This window comes from Oncorhynchus masou, chromosome 6, assembly GCF_036934945.1.
Source record: "Oncorhynchus masou masou isolate Uvic2021 chromosome 6, UVic_Omas_1.1, whole genome shotgun sequence".
Taxonomy (NCBI): domain Eukaryota; kingdom Metazoa; phylum Chordata; class Actinopteri; order Salmoniformes; family Salmonidae; genus Oncorhynchus; species Oncorhynchus masou.
In genome coordinates this window covers 61,028,819-61,051,114 of record NC_088217.1, presented here as the reverse complement: position 1 = coordinate 61,051,114, position 22,296 = coordinate 61,028,819, and the positions used below count along the sequence as shown (strand labels likewise).

The 22,296-nt window shown below is 41.9% G+C and overlaps 1 pseudogene; it reads right to left on the bottom strand.

Moving 5' to 3' along the window:
* LOC135541644 (RNA-binding protein Raly-like) overlaps window positions 1-20,793 on the bottom strand; it is a 32,822-nt pseudogene extending 12,029 nt beyond the window's left edge.
* Between the last annotated feature and the right edge of the window lie 1,503 nt (window positions 20,794-22,296).

Genomic DNA, 22,296 nt, shown 5'->3' with positions numbered 1-22,296 from the left:
CCATGCAGACCGACAGCTCTGGCTGTTCCATGCAGACTGACAGCTCTGGCTGCTCCATGCAGACTGACAGCTCCATGCAGACTGACAGCTCTGGCTGCTCCATGCAGACTGACAGCTCTGGCTGCTCCATGCAGACTGGCAGCTCTGGCTGCTCCATGCAGACTGACAGCTCTGGCTGCTCCATGCAGACTGGCAGTTCTTGCTGCGCTGAACAGGCAGGAGACTCCAGCAGCGCTGTAGAGGAGGAAGGCTCTGCCCGGTCTCTCTAGCCCCCCAGTAACCACAGGAAGTTGGCGTAGGTCTCCTACCTAACGTCCCCATACTCCCTGTGAGGCCCCCCCCAATAAACTTTTGGGGCTGACTCTCGGGCTTCCATCTGCGTCGCAGTGCTGCCTCTTCATACCAGCGCCTCTCCACTTCTACCGCCTCCAGTTCTTCCTCCTCACGTCTTTCTCCGTTTAGGATTTCCTCCCAAGTCCAGAAATCCTTATTATGTACCTCCTGCTGCTGCTGCCTGTTGACACGCCGCTTGGTTCTGTTGTGGTGGGTGATTCTGTTACTGCTTTCTAGGTGCGAAGGAGAGTCGGACCAAAATGCGCCATGTAGATTACGATCCATGTTTAATAAACAAACGTAAAACACGAATCAATTACAAACACTACAAAACAAAGAACTTAACGAAAACCGAAACAGCCTATACTGGTGTAAATAAACACAGAACAAGGACATCAGGACACTAAGGACAATCACCCACGAAACACTCAAAGAATATGGCTGCCTAAATATGGTTCCCAATCAGAGACAACGATAAACACCTGCCTCTGATTGAGAACCACTTCAGACAGCCATAGACTTAACTAGAACACCCCACTAAGCTACAATCCCAATACAAACACACCACATACAAAAACCCATGCCACACCCTGGCCTGACCAAATAAATGAAGACAAACACAAAATTCTTCGACCAGGGCGTGACACAGACATTGTTAATGTTGTAAATGACTATTGTAGCTGGAAATGGCAGGTTTTTTATTGGTGCAGCGTATATCCCGCTAGCTGAATATCTATGTCATCATTCAGCCACGATTCCATGAAACATAGGATATTACAGTTTTCGATGTCCCGTTGGTAGGATATTCGTGATCGTATCTCGTCAAATTTATTGTCCAATGATTGCACGTTGGTGAGTTGTATTGATGGTAACGGCAGCTTTCCCAGTTGCCTTCTCCGGGTCCTGACCACACGTCCGGCTCTATGTCCTCTGTACATGCGCAGCTTCCTCTTGCAAATAATGGGGATGTCGGTCCTGTGGGGTGTTTGGAGAATGTCTTGTGCGTCGTCTTTGTTGTGGAAAAAATATTTGTCTAATCCGAGGTGAGCGATCCTGATATCCAGAAGCTCTTTTTTGCCATAAGATACAGTTGCAGAAACATTATGAACAAAATAAGTTACAAATAACGCAAAAAACCCCCCACATAATAGCGAAATTGGTTGGGCGCCTGTAAAACTGCTGTCATTTCTTCCAACTTCATTTCACCTACCAATCCCTCCTGTCTCCCTGTAGCGCTGTCTTAGGGGTCTCACAGTATGGACATTGCAATTTATTGCCTTGGCTACATCTGCAGTCCTCATGCCTCCTTGCAGCATGTCTAAGGCACGCTCATGCAGAAGAGCAGGGACCCTGCTCATCTTTCTTTTGGTGTTTTCAGAGTCAGTAGAAAGGCCTTTTTTGTGTCCTACGTTTTCATAACTGTGACTTTAATTGCCTACCGTCTGTAAGCTGTTAGTGTCTTAACGATTGTTCCACAGGTGCATGTTCATTAATTGTTTATGGTTCATTGAATAAGCATGGGGAAACAGTGTTTGAACCCTTTACAATGAAGATCTGTGAAGTTATTTCGATTTTTTTTTAAATGATCTCTTAAAGACAGGGTCCTGAAAAAGGGCTGTTTCTATTTTTGCTGAGATATATACACACATTTTCCTTGTACTTTTTATCCCTTTTTCGTGATATCCAATTGGTAGTTACAGTCTTGTCCTATTGCTGCAACTCCCATACGGACTCGGGAGAGGTGAAGGTTGAGAGCCATGCGTCCTCCAAAACATGACCCTGCCAAGCCGCACTGCTTCTTGACACACTGTTCACTTAACCTGGAAGCCAACCGCAACCAATGGGTCATAGGAAACACTGTACAACTGGTGACCGATGTCAGCGTGCATGCGCCCGACCCACCACAAGTAGTCGCTAGAGCACGATGGGACAAGGATATCCAGGCGGGCCAAACCCTCACGACGCTGTGCCAATTAAGCTCCGCCCTCATGCTTCTCCCAGTTGCCTGCGACACAGACTGGGGTCGAACCCAGATCTGTAGTGACGCCTCTAGCGCTGTGATGCAATCCAGGTTAAAGCAATAAACCCTTATTGATGTAACTTGTTAAATCCATTTTAAATCAGTGTAGATGAAGGGGAGGATACAGGTTACAGAAGGATGTTTTTTTCCTTGAGCCAAATCGGAATTTGTGCCATTCAGAGGGTGAATGGGCAAGACAAAATATTTATGTGCCTTTGAATGGGATATGGTAGTATTTTATTTAACTAGGTAGTAGGTGCAAGGAGCACTGTTTTTTGTCAAGAACTTCAATGCTGCTGGGTTTCTGTGTATATAAAGAATGGTTCACCACCCGAAGGACATCAAACCAATTTGACACAACTGCGGGAAGCATTGGAGTCAACATGGGCCAGCATCTCTGTAGAACACTCAAAACCTTGTAGAGTCCATGCCCGACAAAATTGAGGCTGTACTGAGGGCAAAAAGGTTTTTCAAAACATTAAGAACCCTGCCCTACACACTATACACGGGTGGAGATCTGATATGATATAATTGGTATAAGGAATATGGTGGAACTTCCATCTAGGGGGACAAGGAGAACCTATCAAATCGTCCACAAGTTCATAGGGTATATAGACATGCAATCTTCATAGACAAACATTGGCAGTAGAATGGCCTTATTGAAGAGCTCAGTGACATTCAACGTGGCACCGTCATTGGGCGCCACCTTTCCAACAAGTCAGTTTGACAAATTTCTGCCCTGCTAGAGCTGCCCCGGTCAACTGTAACTGCTTTTATTGTGAAGTGGAAACGTCTAGGAGCAACAATGGCTCAGCATGACAATGCCCCTGTGCACCAAGGGGGGTCCTTACAGAAATGGTTTGTCAAGATCGGTGTGGAAGAACTTGACTGCACTGCACAGAGCCCTGATTTCAACCCAATCGAAAACCTTTGGAATGAATTGGAATGCTGACAGCGAACCAGGCCTAATTGGCCAAAATCAGTGCCCGACCTCACTAATTATTTTGTGGCTGAATGGAAGCAAGTCCCCACAGCAATGTTCCAACATCTAGTGGAAAGCCTTCCCAGAAGAGTGGAGACTGTTATAGCAGCAAAGGGGGACCAACTCCATATTAATGCCCATTATTTTGGAATGAGTTGTTTGATGAGCAGCTGTCCACATACTTTTGGTCATGTGGGGTAGTTAGCTGCCACGTCATGTTCTTGTCAAACTGTCAACAGAGTAGCTAGCAAGCAACAACACATGCCAAATAAAAGTATAAAAAAACACTTGAGTGCAAATAAATCAGATTTGACCGTTCAGAGACAAGTCGCATTCCCAGGAATCAGGTTTGTAACTTATTTAAAACCACCTACAAAGGTGGCAATATCCAATTCCATGTACCTTTTGGCTGTTCTGACTGCAGGAAAAGAACAGATTCAAATCGGATATGCACAAAAAAATGTATTTCAGTCACTTCAAACTGACAAGTCACTATTTCAGGGCCAGGGTGTTCTCTGCCTCCCTCTGTGTTTCTCTTTTTGTCTGTCCTAGTTAACAGGTTGTTAGACTTGGTCTTAGCTGGTGAAACCTGATTCTCTGAGAATCTTTGTTAACAGGATCTTTGTTTACCTGGCTCTACATCTCTGAAACAACACACTCCCAATGCTATTGTGTATGTTTATGCATTTAGATTCTCTACTCTATTAAACTTTTAAATGGATGATTTTGTCTGATTTAATTTGCATGATCTAGATCCATCAAACTCAACTCTCGACCTTGAAGCCAGTTCCACTGCATTTTTTCATTGTTTCCTACTAACCAGGGACGGACTAAAACTGGAAAATATACTAGTGAAACTGTCACTGTTTATTCTCAAATTAAAACTCTGTATACATGTGGCTACAACATAATTTGGATGCAGCCATAACAGGTGATGAATAAATTGTGTGTGATTTTTTGGAAATGGTGTAGGAATTCATACCCAGTCTCTCTTATACATATTTATCTTTTACCTGAGTCGTGAAGTGTAATAACACTTCAATGACAGGTAATATAGCCTACAGCAATGCTTCCAAACACTCTCAGGGACCACCAGGAATGTCACATTTTTTGCATCCGTAAACTGGCACACCTGATTCAATTAGTCAACTATCACCAAGCCCTTCCTTGACTAATTGTCAGTTCAGTGCTTCAACAAATATGTTAAATGTCTGGTGGTACCCAAGGAGAGGGTTGGAAAGCAATGCCCTACAGTGTAATCTATATGTCCTTTCATAGTAGTGTTATTGTAAGTCTTTAAAATCAGTTGTGGTAATATTTTTGATGTCTTATTTTTTCACCCAAGTCGGTTTCTTTTTTTAAATGCAACCCCCCCAAAAAAACTGAAATATCACACCTACATAAGTATTCAGACCCTTTACTCAGTACTTTGTTGAAGCACCCTTACCAGCAATTACTGCCTTGAATTGTCTTCGGTATGACACAAGCTTGGCACAAGTGTTGTTGGGGAGTTTCTCCCATTCTTCTCTACAGATCCTCTCAAGCTCTGTCAGGTTGGATGGGGAGCGTTGCTGCACAGCTATTTTCAGGTCTCTCCAGAGATGTTAGATCGGGATCAAGTCCGGACCCTGGCTGGGCCACTCAAGGACATTCAGAAACTTGTCCCAAAGCCACTCCTGTGTTGTCTTGGCTGTGTGCTTAGGGTCGTTGTCCCGATGGAAGGCGAACCTTCGCCCCAGTTGGAGGTCCTGAGTGCTCTGGAGCAGGTTTTCATCAAGGATCTCTCTGTACTTTGCTTCATTCATCTTTCCCTCAAACCTAACTAGTCTCCCAGTCCCTGCTGCTGAAAAACATCCCCACAGCATGATGCTGCCACCACAATACTTCATCGTAGGTATGGTGCCAGGTTTCCTCCAGACGTGATGCTTGGCATTCAGGCCAAAGAGTTTTATCTTGGTTTCATCAGACCAGAGAATCTTGTTTCTCATGGTCTGAGAGTCTTTAGGTGCCTTTTGGTAAACTCCTAGCGGGCTGTCATCTGCCTTTTTACTGAGGAGTGGCTTTCGTCTGGCCACTCTATCATAAAGGCCTGATTGGTTGAGAGCTGCAGAGATGGTTGTCCTTCAGGAAGGTTCTCCCATCTCCACAGAGGAACTCTGGAGCTCTGTCAGAGTGACCATCGGGTTCTTGGTCACCTCCCTGACCAAGACCCTTCTCCCCCGAGTGACTCAGTTTGGCTGGGTGGCCAGCTCTAGGAAGAGTCTTGGTGGTTCCACACTACTTCCATTTAAGAATGATGGAGGCCACTGTGTTCTTGGGGAACTTGAATGGGGTCCCGAGTGGCGCAGCAGTCTAAGGCACTGCATCTCAGTGCAAGAGGCGTCACTACAGTCCCTGGTTCAGATCCAGGCTGTAACACATCCGGCCTTGTTTGGGAGTCCCATAGGGCGGCACTCAATTGGCCCAGCGTTGTCCAGGTTTGGTCAGGGTAGGCCGTCATCGTAAATAATACTTTTTTTCTTAACTGACTTGCCTTGTTAAATAAAGGTTTAAAAAAGTATAATATATCATAATAATAATATAAAAAATGGAGCAGACATATTTTGGTACCCTTCCCCCTCGACACAATCCCGTCTCGGAGCTCTATGGACAATTCCTTCAACCTCGTGGCTTGGTTTTTGCTCTGACATGCACTGCCAACTGTGGGACCTTATATACAGGTGTGTTCCTTTCCAAATCATGTCCAATCAATTGAATTTACCACAAGTGGACTCAAATCAAGTTGTCAAAATGTCAGGGACGATCAATGGAAACAGGATGCACCTTAGCTCAATTTCGAGTCTCATAGCAAAGGATCTGAATGTACTTATGTAAATATGGTATGTTTATTTTTTGAATACATTTACAAAAATGTAAATGTAACGTAGCAAAATGTGGAAAAAGTCGAGGGGTCTGATTAATAGTACAGCAGATGAGTCGCAGATTAAATTCCATTGAAATGAATGGACTTCCACCAGAACACATAAAGTTTAATAAAAGCTGTGTGCATGCTGTGTTAGCCTTCTGTTTTACGCATGTTACACTTCTGCCGCATGGCGGCGACTTTTGGCTAGTGGTCGTTGGCTATTGATAATGCAACCCAGTAGAAAATGGGGGATTTCATAGCAAACTGAAGTTTGTATCCCCTTGTAATAGTAGACAGCACTTAGGCAGTAACTGTGAAAGCGTGTTAATTCTCTGCTATGAGAAAGAACTGGTGATTTGCGCTCACCTGAGGTAGTGTGGTGGCACCCTCTGGTGGCGTCAGAGAGCCATTTTTATCGAATTAACATGGCCCTGTGCCCCTAGTTTCAAGGGGACAAAGAGTGATATATATACTGAACAGAAATATAAATGTAACATATAAAGTGTTGGTTTCATGAGCTGAAATAAAAGATGCCAGAATTCTATACGCACAAAAAGCTTCTCAAATCTTGTGCACAAATTTGTTTACATCCCTGTTAGTGAGCATTTCTCCTTTGCCGAGATAATCCACAATCCAGGTATGGCATATCAAGAAGCTGATGAAACAGCAAGATCATTACACAGGTGCACCTTGTGCTAGGGACAATAAAAGGCCACTAAAATGTGCAGTTGTCACACAATACAATGCCACAGATGTCTCACGTTTCGAGGGAGCGTGCAATTGGCATGCTGACTGCAGGAATATCCTTTAGAGCTGTTGCCAGAGAATTTAATGTTATTTTCTCTACCATAGCAGCACGTCCAACCAGCCTCAACCGTGAGCGGTTTGGATAGCTGAAGTGAGCACAGTGTATGAATGCTATAGCTGTGAGGCTAGTGTAGGCATTAGCTAGTTAGCAAGCACCTCGTTAGGCTAGGGTAAGTTTTAGCTAGCACAGTGCTAGGCGAAGGGTGCGTTGTTCGACTTCGGTTTAAAGTCTCCCACGACCGTAATGAAATGAGGCTAAACTGGTCAGTCAAATCAAACGCATGAACGTAGGTTGAACTAAACGAGAGAATGGAACTTGCCATACTACTGTCTGGGCAGGTAGGCAACTCGTTTCTTAGTTATCTAGCCTTTCTTATGCAACTGTATGTGCAGGTAGGAATGCTCGTGTGATTAGCAACACTATCGAACAGGAGCAGAGGTCCTACATTTGGCAATGTTAACCTCACGGTTCCCCTGAGAACAGTTCAGTAGGAAGACAGCCATTTAGTTTTGTTGAGGAGACCTTCAGGAGAGTAGTGATCTCTTCCACAAGGAAGATGTGAGAATGACCAGAGGAGGGGGTAGTGGTGCCTTATAAGGAGGCGAGGGGCTCACCTCATTCGCTCACTCAACTGGTCTGCCTCCAACAGATGATGTGTGATTGGTTCTTCGAGCCGTCAGTGATATGCTGAGCAAATCCCGTAGTGAGACAATGATATGTGTATTTGAATTAGTACCCTGAGAAAGTAAAGCCATTCTAGAAAACCCAGAACCTTCTCAAACCCCACATTCGCCTTAAACCTCTGGGGCTAATTTTGTAGGTTGTACATTAAACATTTCATGTGCTAAAGTCATGAAACCAGTGAGTCAAGTGAACAAAAATCTGTTTCTGGCATATTTTCTCCACTGTTTCGCAATGTGATTTGATGGGTCCCAAAAAAGCTTGACGTATTGCATCTGCTCTCAATGGAACACTTTAACTAGGTACTATTTGTCCAGACACATCATTGACAAGTCTACTTGAAAACCAAAAGTGTGGTACACACAGCAGATTAATAACTGAGAAACATACATATGATTAGTTAGGACTGATCCAAGGTTAGTTGTGTTTCACATCTATACGGTTTGGCTTAAAAATTTAGGAAGGGAATACTGATCCTAAATCTCTGGTTAGAGGCCACGCCTGGTCAGAGACAGAGGAGCACTGAATTTATGACCTGTGTGTGTGTGTGTGTGTTTGAGAGAGAAAGAGAGGAGTACAGCTGGCCCAGCCTACAGGGCCATAAACCCAGTGCGAATGACAGTTCATATAACAGGTCTTCGTCCCAAATGGAACCCTATTTCCAATGGTCTCTGGTCAAAGGTAGTGCCTTATATGGTGCCATTTGGGATGCAGACCAGGACCTCGCTGACTCGCACCTTTACAGTGTTTGACCCTCACTGTTAACAAAATATGATCTGTGGAGGGTCATTTTATTTAGAAAAAGGGCTTATAAAGGTGTCTCACATTATATGAAAAATAATGCGGGGGCTGTTGGTGCAATAAAGTAGTCTGTGACCAGGAAACAGGAGAGAGAAAATAGATTTTCTTCTTTGGTCACACCAAGGAGATAATCAATGGCTGATTGTGTCATTCTGCCACCTACTGGACAGTGGCCATTAAGGGAGAGTGGGAAACTATACAATCTGCATACCAGAGGCAGCCTTGTAATAATAACTCAAATTAATTAATATTACACTAATTAAGGTTATTGACTCAGTCTGATTTTCTTGGCTGCTTCTGTAAGAGTTTATATTGGGCCTATCTTGGCCCTTTTTGTTTTTTGGGGTTGATTAAGCTGTATTAAACTGTACTCAACTCACACTTCAAGTTCTATTTGGCTGCAAGGACCTGCCATTTTTCACAGTGTTGGGGGTTCAATTGAGTTCTCTACCCTACTGTCTCTATCCTCCTGTAAAGGTGTTTTCACATAATTGTTTTACCTTTTGTTGACTCCACCCTGATAAAGAGTGCTCTCTGTAAAGTTGTAGTCTGTAGAGTTATATTTTTATTGTGGCCTGATGGAGATGGAACTCACCCGCGGCAAAGTGTTTGTCTTCTGTGATCTGTTCCACTCGGCCGAGCAGCGCACCAATGTTGAACTTGATCTGAGTCAGCTCTGATTTGATTGCCTGTAGCTCGTTGGATTTTTCCGCTGAGCTCACCGTAACAGACAACACCAGAATAGAGATATAAAAAGAGAGAAGGGGGACAGCAAAGAAGAGTCATTTAAGTTTGAGATCCACCCAGTTCATTGCAGCATGGAACCGAATCAAGAGAAGACTGCTGTATATGGTAACAACACTGCAAAGCGCGATTGCTCAAAACAATAACATGTACTCGTCCCAACAAATGATATCCATTCATCTTAGAATTTGCTGTTTAAAAGCAAATATAAAATTGTAGATGAAAAGAGATTGCTATGGATTCGTTCAAGTTCAACCGAGCCATTTTAGTTCAGAGCTTTGCTTAAAGACATCTTATTGGGTAAATTGTTGATATAAAGTGCCTGCAGGAACTTACACGTCTGCTTGATGCTGCTAGGGAGGAGTGATGTGCGTGCCAACAGCTTGGCGGGCAAATAGTTGACCTGACGCACCAGGGGCATGGCCATGTGAGGCCACTTAACTGGCACTATGCGAGGCACTGGCGACACTCTGCCCCTGTACTCAAACAGCCTACAGAGGGAAAGAGAGAGGGTACACAGCCTTTGGTGGATGGATATTGATAATGTACATTTCTGTATTGAGTTATGACAGTACAGAGGTAATAGTCCTTAATTTAAAAAAAGGTGTTTTTGGGGGTTCTAAATTGATATTGAATTGTTTTTAGATGGTTATACTATAGATTTAGAATTCCTTTTAGGTATCCAAAAAATATTTGATAAAATATTGAATTTGGCCTTTACCACAGACCAGAGAAACACATTGAATAACACATTCATAAATGGCAAAAAAGACAGTCAAGAAATTAAAAACAAGGTTTTGAAGTGTTTGTCCTATATCTACGAGATATAAGAAAGTTCGGGAAATATAAATCTAGATTTTTTTGCATGTATTTAATCCCTTGCATGTATTTAATCCCTAGGCACAAAACTACCTTCATACTTCCATTCATTTTTTAAAACGGTGCCGGTTACCTTCAGATGGGCTCCGTGACATTTGTGATGGTCATAAAGCCAAACAGAGAAGTTTTGACAAACTTCCCTTTCCACATTGGGGTCACATTAGTTTAGCTCAAATGGTTTGGATGCTACAAACAGAAGTTGGCACATTGACGGTACCGACTTCAGACAAGTCCACTGACACTTGTGAAGTTTGTAATGCAAAATGGAGACCACCTTGGTGTTCATGAGAGTCTCCACTTTCCATAATAGTTTTTTTAGGTCAAACTCTTCGGACGCTACAGGCGTTTTCAAGAGAAAGACTGATTTTCGGGATGTCTCATGGTATGACAAACACCGCTATAGCTCTGCCATCTTTCACCATAGATGCGGAAATGCAACATTGGCGGATAAGGTGGATTGAGACGCATTCAATGCAAAAAAAATATCTCTAGCTTGAACTGACGGATTTTGATGGGGATTTTTTATTATGTTAACTAGATTGATGCACCAGTGCACCAATCGACTCGAGGGTGTTAAAAAGGTATTGACATGCCTGAAACATTGAAAGGGCCAACTGAGGTAAAGCACTACCTTCTTACACGTATCTACAGTACACCATATTGTATCTACAGTATCATGGACTGTGGGTGTTGAATACATCTTATGGAGTTTGAGATAATTATATTGCCTTTAAGGGGTATGTGTGTCCATTGTTCAGTAGAAAAATAAACCTACCTCTGAAAAGGATTTAGAGGAAACTATTCTGCTTTCTCTGGTGTGTTGTGAATGAAATAAAGTAAGAGGCTGAGGCTATTGCCTCGGCTTCAAAGCGATATCTGCCGTCCAGACAGAGAGCAAGTTCGTTGGTTGCGTCAGCGGCTCCATGAAGACTAGGGGTTTTGAAGATCACTTGAAAGCAGAAGGGCGATTAAATTATTGGGTGTATCTCTCTGTAATATATTGATCCCAGTCAAAGGCAGCCTCTGACAGCCGTAACTCAGATTTGGACATCACAGAGAGGGTATAAATAAACTCCTCTGGATGGCTGAAATGTGTTCCTCATCTGGATATTATGTTCAGACATCTGCGAACACAGGCATCCAGCGGAGAGCACCAGCGGGGCTTCTATAGCCACTGAAATGGGGACGGCCAAGAGAGGAGGCGGACACTGCCAAAGTTTGCTCGGCACAGGCCATGTTGTGAAACAAAAGCTTGACTTAACAGCTGGGTGAGCGTTACTTATGGGAACAAGTTTTGACATCTTTCAGTAATGATGGGTTGAGAATAAAAGGCAACAACATCTTCCACAGCTCAGAAAAAAAGTCCCATGAAAGTAAATATATAGTTTATAGTCTTTGATCAATGACATTAATGGTTTGCACCCTCACAAAATACATTAATTGTGTCTGTATGACTGCATTATAATGCCATCACTGACTGATTTTTTTGGAGATTGCAAAATGATTAATGTCACTGATGAAAGAATATGATCTCTTTATTTACTTTACTGTGAATGTTTGCCATTGCAAAATCATTCTCTCTTTCTCATTGCTGGATGATGTGCAATGTAGAGTTACACCGAAAGTGTATTTACAGGCGTAATCCACTCACCTGTCATAGAATTCATGTCTGTAGTAGTCATTATCAAAGTCATAGCCACTGAAAGAAACCAAAAAATATCTAAACAACATTATAATGTTCTGGAATGACATTGAGCATCAATAGTCTCTTCAGTTCCCAAATTCCTCTCCCTCATGTGCACTGACCTCAGAAAAAAAGACAGGTCAAAAATCCCACTATCAAGATCTATCAGATCGGTGTAGAAGAAGTATAGGAAATGAGTAAAGGAATTATCAGCAACTATTGAGACTTGAGATTGACCACTTATTCCTGCCCCCTTTCCATGAAGTCTTAATAGTCCAAATGTGTATTCATACGTACAGCAGTGTTCTAGAATATTGAACCGTTGGCTTTCATACTTTTCAAATTCTCAGCGCAGCTCAAGCAATTTCTTCAACTGTCAACACATTCAAATGAATAGAGCTGCATTGGTTGGGAATTGTGGGGGGGTATACAGAGCCACATAGCTATGTCACAACAGAATGCCGGACTATTGCGGCTCTGAGTCTGTGCACATGATTTACGCTTTACACCTTATAGAGTACACTCAGAAAAAAAGGTGCAATCTAGAACCCAAAAGGGTTCTTCAACTGTCCAAATTTGAGATCCCTTTGAAGAACACTTGTTGGTTCTGTTTTGGGTTTGTGTAGAACACTTTCCACAGAGGGTTCTACATGGAACCCAAAATGGTTCTACATGGAACCAAAAAGGGTTTTTACCTGGAACCAAAAAGGGTTCTCCTATGTACCTGTAGAGACCAGCGGCAGACCTCTTCCGTCCTCTGGGTCTGTTGGGCTTGGGCTCCCCCGCAATGTTGATGTCTGAGGTAGAACAAAGAATGTTACAGAGAAATTTAGAGAAATTGACTAAAAAGGGGAAGGTGTCACAAGTTTCATCTATATCAACCTTGCCCTCTGGGCTGTTGGGCTTGGGCTCCCCCGCCATGTTGATGTCTGAGGTAGAACAAAGAATGTTACAGAATAATTGAGAGAAATTGACTAAAAAGGGGAAAGTGTCACAAGTTTCATCTATATCAACCTTGCCCTCTGGGTCTGTTGGGCTTGGGCTCCTCCGCCATGTTGATGTCTGAGGAGGAGTGGAGAAAGGGGGTGTTACAGAGAAATAGAGAGAGATGCTTTAAAAAAAATCAATCTCTCAATAATCTAACGCTCACTTCACTTAAAATATACAGTGCATTTGGAAAGTATTCAGACCTCTTGAATTTTGTGACGTTAACGCCTTATTCTAAAACGTTATTAAGTACCCCATCATGACAAAGCAGAAACAGGTTAACTAATTTTAGCACATTTATAAAAAATACTGAAATATTACAATTATGTAAATATTCAGACAGGGCAAGGAAACCCATATTTAGAAACCCATTTTTAGTTAGTAAATATGGGTTTCCTTACCCTGTAAGCAGTCTATGGACAACATAAGACAAAGCAGTGGTTTTGTTTACCTGGACACGATCTCCAAATGCTTATTTTTTAGCATTTGTGGAACAAATCCAATACAAGCCCTGATATTAGCTTTTGGAGACAGTTGTCAGATAAACAAACTCAAAGCATTGATTGCTGTCATACCTTGTCTATAGACTGCTTACAGAAACCAATATGTCATTTTGTAATTTGGGTGAACTTTAATATTACATCAAACATAGACAATATGAGAAGGATATGAGGTTTCTGTTACAGGTGTTACTGCTGCAGTATTATGTCTGACATTCGGGGGTCAGGTAAAGGTGATTCAACATAAAGGGCCCAATGGAAACACACCACATAACAAGAATATCTGGACCACACCCTTTGATTGCTGCATTGAACCTAGCCATAACACAAAAGGAGCCCATGGGGGAGGGGAAGCTGATTCTAGATCTGTCCAGTACCAAGCCACAACAGGGAAAAATGAAAGCCTGACAACAACCCTAATGTTTGTGCAGACCTACCATCTCCACCAGAGGGAGGTGTGAAACCATGACACGCCTCTCTCTGCCCCTCTGCCTTCTGAACGTATTCTCTTTTTCCACATTTTGTCATGTTACAGCCTGAATTTAAAATACGTTATATTTAGATGTGTCACTGGCTCACACATAATACCCCATAATGTCAAAGTGGAATTATGTTTGTAGACATACGTAGAAACATTTTTACAAATTAATTAAAAATGAAAAGCTGAAATGTCTTTAAGTGAAAAAGTATTCAACCTCTTTGTTATGGAAAGCCTAAATAAGTTCAGGAGTAAACATATGCTTAACAAGCCACATGAGTTGCATGGACTCTGTGTGCAATAGTGTTTTAACGTGATTTTTTAATGACTACCTCAGCTCTGTTCCCAACATATACAATTATCTGTCAGTCAAGCAAGGACTGAAATAATACATTTACATAAATATTCAGACTCTTTACTCAGTACTTTGAATAAGCACTTTGGCAGCGATTTCAGCCTCGAGTCTTCTTTAATATGACGCTACAAGCTTGGCACACCTGTATTTGGGGAATTTCTCCCATTCTCCTCTGCAGATCCTCTCAAGCTCTATAAGGTTGTGTAACCGCTGTGAAATTGCTAGCTAGTTAGCGGGGTGCGCGCTAATAGTGCTTCAATCGGTGACGTCACTCGCTCTGAGACCTTGAAGTAGTTGTTCCCCTTGCTATGCAAGGGCCGCAGCTTTTGTGGAGCGATTGGTAACGATGCTTCGTGGGAGGTAGATGTTGATGTGTGCAGAGGGTCCCTGGATTGAGCCCAGGTTGTGGCGAGGAGAAGGACGGAAGCTACACTTTTGCAGTTGGATGGGGAGCGTTGCTGCACAGCCATTTTTAGGTCTCTGCAGAGATATTGGATCGGGTTCTAGTCTGGGCTCTGGCTGGGCCACACAAGGACATTCAGAGACCTGTCCCGAAGCCGCTCCTGCTTTGTCTAGGCTGTGTGCTTAGGGTCGTTGTCCTGTCGGAAGGTGAACCTTTATCACAATCTGAGGTCCAGAGCGCTCTGAAACAGGTTTTCATCGAGGATCTCTGTGTACTTCGCTCCGTTCATCTTTTCCTCATCCTGATTAGTCTCCCAGTCCCTGCTGCTGAAAAACATCCCCAGAGTATGATGCTGCCACCACCATGTTTCACCGTTTGGGAGGCTGCCAGGTTTCCTCAAGACATGTCGCTTGGCATTTAGGCCAAAGAGTTCAATCTTGGTTTCATCAGACCAGATAATCTTGATTCACATGGTCTGAGAGTCTTTAGGTTCCTTTTGTCAAGCTCCAAGCAGGTTGTCTTATGCCTTTTACTGAGGAGCGGCTTTTGTCTGGCCACTCCACCATAAAGGCCTGATTGGTGGAGTGCTGCAGAGATAGTTGTCCTTCTGGAAGGTTCTCCCATCTCTACAGAGGAACAGTGGAGCTCTGTCAGAGTGACCGTTGGGTTCTTGGTCACCTCCCTGACCAAGGCCCTTCTTCCCTGATTGCTCAGTTTGGCCGACCGGTCAGCTCTAGGAAGAGTCTTGGTGGTTCCAACCTTCTTCCATTTAAGAATGATGGAGGCCACTGTGTTCTTGGGGACCTTCAATCCTGCAGAAATATTTTGGTGCCCTTTCCCACAATTCCTCCAACCTCATGGCTTGGTTTTTGCTCTGACATCTGCTGTCAACTGTGGGACCTTATATAGAGAGTTGTGCCTTTCCAAATCATGTCCAATCAATTGAATTTATAACAGGTGGACTCCAATCAACTTGTAGAAACATCTCAATGATGATCAATGGAAACAGGATGCACCTGAGCTCAATTTTGAGTCTCATAGCAAAGGATCTGAATACTTATGTAAATAAGGTATCTGTTTTTATATATAAATACATTTGCAAACATTTCTAAAATCCTATTTTTGCATTATTGGGTATTGTGTGTAGATTGATGAGGAAAAAATATAACTGAATCAATTTTAGAATAAGGCTGTAACGTAACAAAATGTGGAAAAAGTCAAAGGGTCTGAATACTTTCCAAATGCGCTGTACAGGCATCTCTCCTGACTCAGTTGCCGGAGAGGAAGGAAACTGCTCAGGGATTTCACCATGAGATCAATGGTGACTTTAAAACAGTTTAATGGGATGGATCAACAACATTGTAGGACTCACAATTACTAACCAAATGACAGTGAAAAAAGGAAGCCTGTAGAGAATTAAAAAAATAAATATATATATATATATATATATATATATCCTGTTTGCAATAAGACACTAAAGTAAAACTGCCAAAAAGGTTGCAAAGAATTTAACTTTACGTCCTGAATACAAAGTGTTATGTTCGGGGCAAAGCCAACACATCACCTAGCACCACTCTTCCTATTTCAAATCCAACACATCACCTACTGTAGTACCACTGTTCATATTTTGAATCACGTTTGTGGCTGCATCATGTTATGGATATGCTTATCATCGGCAAGGACTACAGAGGTTATTTGGATTTAAAAAAATGGAATAGAGCAAAGCACAGGCAAAATCCTAGGGGAAAACCTGGTTCAGTCTGCTTTCCACCACTGGGAGACAAATTCACCTTTCAGCAGGACAATAACCTAAAACACAAAGCCAAAAATACACTGGAGTTGCTTACCAAGATGACATTGAATGTTCCTGAGTGGACTAGTTACAGTTTGAATTAAAATTGTCTTAAACATCAATGATCAACAACCAACTTGACAGAGCTTGAATAATATTTTTCATAATAATGTGTAAACAATGTTATGTTCTGCTATGCAAAGCTCTTAGAGAGACTTACCCAGAAGGACTCACAGCTGTAATCGTTGTTTAAAGGTCATTAACATGTATACATATGTTAATACTTATTCATGTAAATGAGCCATTTCTGAATTTCATTTTCAATAAATGTGCAAATATTTTTTTTAACGTGTTCACTTTGTCATTTTGGTGTATTGTGTGTAGATCATGCGTGAGAAACAAAATATACTTAATACATTTTAAATTCAGGCTGTAACAACAAAATGTGGAGTAAGTCAGGGATATGAATACCTTCTGAAGGCACTGTAGCTAATGCTAGCATCAGTGCTCTAAGTCTTAGCTGTCACTGTCTCTGGAGCCTATGGACACTGTCACCTCCAGTTTGAGCACCAAGCCTCCTGTTTGTGTTCTCTGGGCACGCCCACTGTGGGTGCTTAGGGCTGAGGCAGTGAGGAGTACGCTAGGGCATCGCTCCACACTGAAAGCCTATTAACTTGAGCATGACGTGAAAGAGCTTTGTGTATTTTTCCCCCTGTTTAAATAAAGGTGTGTGTTTATGAGTAGGTGTGTGCCTACTCATAAACATAAAAGGCACACCAGTAAGTGTATATGTTTTACATTTTCAGTCATTTGGCAGATGCTTTTATCCAGAGCAACTTGTGAGTGCATACATTTCTCTCAGTGGTCCCCCATGGGAATTGAATCCACAACCCTGGCACTGCAAACACCATGCTCTCCTAACTGAGCCACACAGGAGACCATGACAAGTTAAAGACTTAATTTGTGGTCTTGAGTGGTCTCAAGACTAAGACCACTTGATCAAGAGGCCATGGGCCGTTTCTTCAATTGTATAAAACTCAAGTAGAGTAAACTTGAGCACAGTACAGTAAAGTGAATTACAGTATAGCACATTATAGATCTCTATGTAGTGGCCAAATGGATGTAAATGTTTGGAATATTGGAGGATTGGAGCCCCCCTGCTGGCTATGCATCTCAATACTACACTTTTTCCTGAAGTGTACACTTGTCTACTACCCACATGGTGGTCCTTTGTAGCTCAGTTGGTAAAGCTTGCAACTTTAAAATGTCGCTGCTTGTCCTGTAACAGATGCCATGATAGCCAGAAACAAAGATGAGACCTCATATATATTCGTGTCAATTGTTTTGGTTGTGATCGTTTCTGTTTGGACTTTAAAGAATCCCCAGAACTAACATATGGCTGGCTCTTTTTCATTTGGCCAGATGTACACCCCAGCAAAACATATTTTAGTCCCAAAAGCATACTTTACATATTAGGAGTTTCGTAGTGACACTTAAAAATACATGAAGATTTACCAACTTGCTACACACCATGCTGCAAAGCAGGAGAGGGGTGCAATCCATCACCTGGTGATATTTGTAGGGGTGTGTCTTAAGGCACATTCATTCTACAGTCTATTGTTTGTAATTATTTTTTTCTCTCACCCTTTTACATGATATTACAATCTTGTCTCATCAGTGCAACTCCCCAATGGGCTCGGGAGAAGTGAAGTGAAGGTCAAGTCATGTGTCCTCTGAAACATGACCCGCCAAATCACGCTTCTTAACACCTGCTCGCTTAACCCGGAGCCAGCCGGTCAAATGTGTCAGACGAAACACCATTTAACTGACAACCGAAGTCAGCCTGCAGGCACCCGGCCTGCCACAAGGAGTCGCTAGAGCAATGAGCCAAGTAAAACCCCCCAAACTCTCCCCTTACCCAGACAACGCTGGGCCAATTGCGCGACGCCCTATGGGACTCCCGGTTGGCTGTGATTACCTGTCCTGGCCAGGATCGAACCCTAGTCTATAGTGATGCTGCCTTATACCGCTGCGCCACTTGGGAGGCCCATTCTACAGTCGTTTAGTGTGTGTTTCCGTGGTGTACATCAAAAGATGGTACAGCATTCTTTTGAGTACGATGTTTGAAAATAAACAACTACTAATTAGATTAGTATATTTCGATGTAATTATAGAAAAAGATTTTCTCTTGAAATAATATTGGTAAAAAAGACAAAAATCATGAATTGCTTTATTTTGCACACTTCTGTAGAATCACCCATATAGGAAAATGCTTTTCGGGCTCTAGTTCCCTGACACTGACAGAGTCCAGTTGGGGCTCTGTGTAATGGGGGATGAAGTTGTACCAGACGACCAGTGTTGAATGATGCTCAGTGCAGTGCGGCCAGCGTTGTTATGAATACGAGTTGGAAGGAGGTTAATCTCTGAGTTTCATTGAGGTTAATGCTTTGATAACAAGCACCACTCTTTAAAGGGCTGATAAGGACTACAGGGAGTGCTGTAATAGTGGTTCAGATACACACTGCTCTTAGCAAAGGCCCAGCAGGTCTCTCTGCTCTCTCCCAGAGGCACACAGTGGTGGAAAAAGTATCCAATTTTCATACTTGAGTAAAAGTAAAAGATACCTTAATAGAAAATGACTCAATTAAAAGTGAAAGTCACCCAGTAAAATACTACTTCAGTAAAAGTCTAAAAGTATTTGGTTTTAAATATACTTAAGTATCAAACGTAAATGTAATTTCTAAAATATACTTAAGTAACAAAAGTAAAAGTGTAAATCATTTAAAATTCCTAATATAAAGCAAACCAAATGGTATTATAAAAAAATGGATAGCCTGGGGCATTGTCCAACATTCAGAAATAATTTAAAAACAAAGCATGTGTTTAGGGAGTTCACCAGATCAGATGCAGTAGGTTTGACCAGGAATGTTCTCTTGATAAGTGTGTGAATTAGACAATTTCCCTTGTCCTGTCAAAATGTAAGGAGTACTGTTGTGTGTAATGGAAAATATATGGAGTAAAAAGTATATATATTTTTTTAGGAATGTAGCGAAGTAAAAGTTTGTAAAAATATAAATAGTAAAGTACAGATACCCCCGCAAAAACAACTTAAGTAGTACTTTAAATTATTTTTACACCACTGGAGGCACATTGTGCAAGACCAAAATAAAACAGGGCCAACCCGTTTAGTCATGGCTGCTGCATTCTACATGGGGTACATACTGTATCATAAGGTCAAGAGTGGTTACTTGATTGATCAACGCATGTGTGGTTCCCACCGTGAAGCATGGAGGAGGTGATGTGATGGTGCTTTGCAGGTGACACTGTCGGCACACTTAACCAGCATGGCTACCACAGCATTCTGCAGCGATACACCATCCCATCTGGTTTGTGCTTAGTGGGACTATCATTTGTTTTTTCAATAGGACAATGACCCAAAACACACCTCTATGCTGTGTAAGGGCTATTTGACCAAGGAGAGTGATTAAGTGCTGCATCAGATGACCTGCATTCCACAATCACCCGACCCCAACACAATTGAGATGGTTTGATATGTGGGATATGTGGGAACTCCTTCAAGACTGTTGGAAAAGCATTCCTCATGAAGCTGGTTGAGAGAATACCAAGAGTGTGCAAAGCTGTCAAAGGCAGTGGATACTTTGAAGATTTGTTTGACAAATCTAAATATTTTGGTTACATGATTCCTTGTGTTATTTCATAGTTTTGATGTCTTCACTATTATTCTACAAAACAATAAAGGAAAACCCTTGAATGATTAGGTGTGTCCAAACTTTTGACTGGTACTGTATGTGCTGTATGTCAAAAGCTGAGTTCCACGGCATTTGTTGTGTATGTTAGATGGTGCCAATCTTTCCCATTCATGTGCAATTAAGACCTGCAGATTTCTAAATAACAGATGCCTTGAAATATGTTCTAATCGACTTCAGATCCCTTTTAAGGTCTGAAAACTTGTGACGAACTTTGGGGTAAACTATTTTAGGGTAAACTATTTTATTAATTATCCCTCGACAGTGTCTGTTGATATATGCTGATCTGTTATTATCATGACATTATCATCATCATTACACTGAAATGTAATGGTAACACTTGCTACAGCTGAAACAAAAACATGGCCCTAGTATTCACTATTGAGATGAACGACAGAAGAACCCAAATAGGACTCACCCAGAGTCTGTCCCGCCAGCACTCATCCATTCTCCCCTATAACAGACCCACGGGCATGCCTCTCACTGGCATACTGGACAAAGGCGTAGCCCTTGTGCACAGAGCAGCCCAGCACGTGGCCATATTTCAAGAAAATACTCTCCACATCCAACTTCTTCACCACGGCTGTGTTGAGGTTACCGATGAACACGCATGAGTTGATGGACTTGGGGTCATTCTTGTTGGTGACATTGCTGGTGTGAACCTTCAGAGACATCTTGGTTATGAACCTCAAAATATAACCTCAAAATATCTGCGAGGAGGGGGAAAAAGCATGATAAACATACATTTTGTAAGTTCCTTTTCTTGGGATGATTACCCACTAGGCACACCATGTAATTTCAACGTGGACAATTGGGTAAGTTGGACAATTGGAGCAGTTGATCAATGAGATTACAACCTACAGGTAACTGCCAAAATAAAGGAAACACTTTATTAAATGTAAATGAGGGCAACAAAGTATATTGAAAACAGGTGAGATTACAGGTGTGATTCCTTAGTTAATTAAACAATTAACATCCCATCATGCTTAGGGTCATGTGGAAAAATGCCCAGCTTCCTATTACTTTGGCTCCCATGGCTATTTCATAATTTGGGAAGAGATACCAGTTACTTTGAAAGAGGGGTCTCAAAGGACCATAGGGGGTTTAATATATAGTGAGTCCCGAAAGAATTGGGTCGGTGACACGTGCATCTGTAACTTTCTAAATCATCATTATTCACGATTCAATTAGGATTATCTGTAATCATGGTAGCATCCATATTAATGTAGAAGTGTTTAGAAACATATTCTATCCAAATTTCCAATAAAAGTTACTCTAAAATAACACAATACATTATTTACCATAAACTTTTATTGAGCACAAAATAATCTGAAACACAACCAAGAAATTTATAGATTCAGAAGCTTGATGTTATCATTGCGTGATATGAATATTGGACCAAGTACTTAACTTTTTACTACTTTAATACACATATAAGTGAATTAGTCCCAACACCTTTGGTCCCCTAAAATTGGGGGCTATGTACAAAAAGTGCTGTAATTTCCAAACGGTTCTCCTGATATCGATGAAAATACCCTCAAATTAAAGCTGACAGTCTGCACTTTAAACTCATTGTCATTGTATAATTTCAAATCCAAAGTGCTGGAGTAAAAAACAAAACGTAACAAACAAAACGTTACACGGTCCCAATACTTTTGGAGCTCATTGTAAGTGTGTGTGTGTGTGTGTCACAGTCACCAGATCTCAACTAAATTGAACACTTATGGGAGATTCTTGAGCAGCGCCTGAGACAGCCTTTTTGACCACCTTAAAACAAAACACCAACTTATGGAATTTCTTGTGAAAGAATCCCTACAATAGAGTTCCAGACACTTGTAGAATCAATGATAAGGCATTCTGACGGTTGGTGGTGGCCCAACGCCCTATTAAAGGTCCAATGTAGCCATTTTTATCTCAGTATCAACAATGAGGTACCTTACTGTGATTGTTTTCAATTCAAATGGCAAAAAATTAACATTCTCAAACAATAATGTCGCTAGAACTGTCTGGGAGTGGTCTGAGTGGGCAAGGGAAAACCCGATAACTAGCCTTTATTAGCAGAGAGGTTTGGAACTCTTTCTTATTGGTCTATTAATACTTCAAAGCCTAAGCCAATGGGGTGGGGGGGGGGGTGTCATAGAGTCCTGTGAAACGAACAAAACCATCGTGTTCATGAG